Source organism: Chrysochloris asiatica, unplaced genomic scaffold, assembly GCF_000296735.1.
Source record: "Chrysochloris asiatica unplaced genomic scaffold, ChrAsi1.0 scaffold00296, whole genome shotgun sequence".
NCBI lineage: Eukaryota > Metazoa > Chordata > Mammalia > Afrosoricida > Chrysochloridae > Chrysochloris > Chrysochloris asiatica.
Genome location: NW_006408814.1, coordinates 2,014,791 through 2,018,694, shown reverse-complemented (window position 1 = coordinate 2,018,694; position 3,904 = coordinate 2,014,791).

Here is a 3,904-nt window from a genome sequence, read left to right as displayed (position 1 = left end):
AACCTTCTGAGGAAATGCCATATTACTTTCCAGAGAGGTTGGAGCATTTTGCAGTCCCACCAGCAATGCAGGAGTGTCCCAGTCTCTCCACATCCCTGCCAGCATTTATTGTCCTCTACATTTTTTATTTTTGCTGTTATTGTTGGTGTGAGATGATAATCCATGTACCTTTAAGATTCTTTTCCAACACCGTAGCTGAAATGCATCAATTCTTCTAAGATTTTCCTTATTCATTATCCAACTTTCACATGCATATAAGGCTATTGAAAATACCATGGCTTGGGTCACCTTATTCCTCAAACTGACATCTTTGGTCTTAAGCACTTAAAAGATATCTTGTGCAGCAAATTTGCCTAAGGCACTATGTCATTTGATTTCTTGACTGATGCTTCCATGAGTTTTGATAGTGGATCCAAGCAAAATGAAGTCTTTGATAACTTTAATCTTTTCTCCACTTATCATGATGCTATTTATTGGTCCATCGGTGAGGATTTTTGTTTGCTTTACATTGAGGTGTAATCCATACTGAAGGCTACAGTCTTTGATCTTCAACAATATTTTAATCCTCTTCATTTTCAGCAAGCAAGGTTGTTACATCTGCATATTGTAGGCTGTTAAAGAGCCATCCTCCAATCCTGATGCCATGTTCACTTCCATATAATCCACCTTCTTGGATTATTTGTTCGGCATACAGATTGAATAAGTATGGTGAAAGAATACAACCTTGGAACACACGTTTCCTGATTTTAAACCATGAAGTGTCCCTTTATTTTGTTCAAATGACTGCCTCTTGGTCTATGTAAAGGTTTCTCATCAGTAAAATTAAGCGTTCTGGAATACTCATTCTTCGCAATGTTATCCATAGCATGTCATGATACACACAGTCGAAAGTCTTTGTATAGTCAATAAAGCACAGATAAACATCTTTCTGGTATTGTCTGATATTTTCAGCCAAGATCCATCTAACGTCAGCAATGCTATCCATCACTCCACGTCCTTGTCTGAACCTGACTTGATCCTCTTGGCCTATCCCTGTCAATGTATTGTTACAGCCATTTTTAAATTATCTTTAGCAAAATTCTACTTACATGTGATATTAATGGTATTGTCTAAAATTTCCCTATTCTGTTGAGTCACATCTTTTTTGAAATAGGCACAAATACAGATAACTTCCAATCAGTTGGCCAGGTAGTTTTCTTCCACATTTCTTGGCATGGATGAGTGAGTGCCTCCAGTGTTGCATCAGTTTATTGAAATATTTCAATTCGTATTCCATCTGGGTTGCCCATTGTTATTGTCTTTAAGTGCCATTGAGTCAGTTTTGATTCATAGCTATCCTGTATAGGGTTTCCAAGGAGCGGCTGGTGGGTTTGAACCCTCAACCTTGTGGTTAGCTGTCCAGTGCTTATCCTATATGTTGTTGTTAAGTGCTGTCGAATCATTTCTAACTCATAGAGACCCTCTGTAGGGTTTCTGAGGAGCAGCTGGTGAGTTTGAACTGCTGACCTTGTGGTTCAAACCGATCTTGAGGTGCTGTGCTTATTCCACAGGATCCTCAAATATTGAACTTGATCCTTGAATTGTTTCTTCAGTTAGTTCTTTCAGTATGAGAAATGCTGAGCATGTTCTTCCCTTTTGGTTTTCTGACTTCAAGTCTTTGAACATTTCATTACAATACTTTTTCTTCTAGAATTGTCCTTTGAAATTTCCAATTCAGATCTTTTAATTCATCATTTCTTCCATTCACTTTAGCTACTCTACATTCAAGAGCAAGTTTCAGAGTCTACTTGGACTTTTATTTTGGTCTTTTCTTTTTTTCCTGTCTTTTTAATGACGTTTTGCTTTCTTCATGTTCTTGATGTCATCCCACAAGTCCTTTGAACTTTGATTATTAGTGTTCAATGCATCAAATCTGTTCTTGAGACGGTCTCTAAATTCAAGTAGGATATACTCAATGTCATATATTGGTTCTTGTGGACTTGTTCTCATTTTTTTCAGCTTCAACCTGAAATTGCAGATGAGTAATTGATGATCTGTTCCATCTTGCCATGCTTTGGCTGATTTCTGTGTATTCCATCTGATGAGGTCTATGTGCACAGTTGCCATTTATGTTCTTGAAAAATGTATTTGTAATTAATAAATCATTGGTCTTGCAAAAGTCTATAATTTCTGTCACCAAGATCATATTTTCCAACTACTGATCCTTCCTCATTGTTTCCAATTTTCTCATTCCAATCACTAGTAATTACCAGTGCATGTTGATTACATGTTTGGTCAATTTCAAACTGAAGAAGCTGGTAGAAAGCTTCAGTTTCTTCATCATTGGATTTGGTATTTTGTGTGTATATTTAAAAAATAGATGTATTAACTGGTCTTCCTTCTAGGTCTATATAGATTATCCCATCACAGACAGTATTGTACTTCAAGATCTTGAAATGTTCTTTTTGACAATGAATATGATACCATTCCTGTTGTATTTCTCATTCCCAGCATAGTAAATCATGTGATTGTCTGATTCAAAATGGCCAATACCTGTCCTTTTCAGTTCATTAGTGCCTAAGAAATCAATCTTTATGTGTTCCATTTCATTTTTGAAAACCTTCAATTTTCCCAGATTCGTACTTCATAATTTCCATATTCTGATTACTAATGGATGTTTGTGGCTGTTTCTTCTCATTTTGTTGTTGTTGTTGCCAAGTGTCATTGAGTTATTTCCAAACCATATCGACTCTGTATATATAGTGTTTGCAAGGAGTGGCTGGTGGGTTTGAACCGCCAACCTAGTGATTAGCAGTCCAGTACTTATTGTTGTTGTTTTAAGTGCTATCAAGTCAGTTGTGATTCATAGTGACCCTGTATAGGTTTCTGAGGAACGGCTGGTGGATTTGAACTGCCGAGTTTGTGATTCAAACCAACCTTGCAGTCCAGTGCGTTATCCTGCACTCCCATACCAGGACTCCATTAAACTGATTCTGACTCATGGCGACACCATATGACAGAGTAGAAGTGCTCCGTGGGGTTATGTGGTGCTATAGGATAAGCATTGGACTGCCAACCATATAATCATTGGTTCAAAACCACCAGCCGTTCCTCAGAAACCCTATAGATTAGCGATTGCCTAGGATGGAGTGAAGGAGGAACGGGGAGTAACTACCTACCATGGGTGTAAAGATTTTCAAAAATAGGTGGTCTGTATGGTATGTGAGCTCTGGTAGTATAGTGGTTATGAATAGGGCTGCTAACCTCAAGGTCGACAGTTTGAAACTACCAGCTGTTTCGCGGGAGAAAGATGAGGCTTTCTACTCCTATAAAGATTTGCAGCCTTGGAAACCCCACGCAGGGTCATTATGAGTCGGAACCGACTCCACGGTAGTTAACAACAATGGTATGTGAGGAGTCCTGGTGTGTGGTGCTGTGGGTTAATGCACCAGACTGCAAAGCCATTTGAACTGCAAGGTTAGCGGTTCAAGCTCACCAGCTGCTCCTTGCAAACACTATACAGAGTCAATATGCTCCTTGCAAACACTATACAGACCCTTACAGAGTCGCTATGGGTTGGAATCAACTCGATGACACTTAACAACAACAACAATGGTATGTAAACAAATAAAAACAAAGTGAATCTTGACTTGAAAATTCCACAGTTAGAAATTTACCCTGTGAAAATAATTGTTAAATGGCTCAAAGATGAAACTTACATCACTCATGGTCAATTTCAGGAAATAAACCATATCCACTACTTTAAAGCAAATAGAAGAATTGAAGAGGTCCAAGAGCTGAACAGAATATTTCAAAAATTAGCTCGAGAAGACAAAACCAGGTACTATAATAAAATATGCAAAGATTTGGAACTAGAAAACCAAAAGGGAAGAATACGGTCAGCATTTCTCAAGCTGGGGGAACT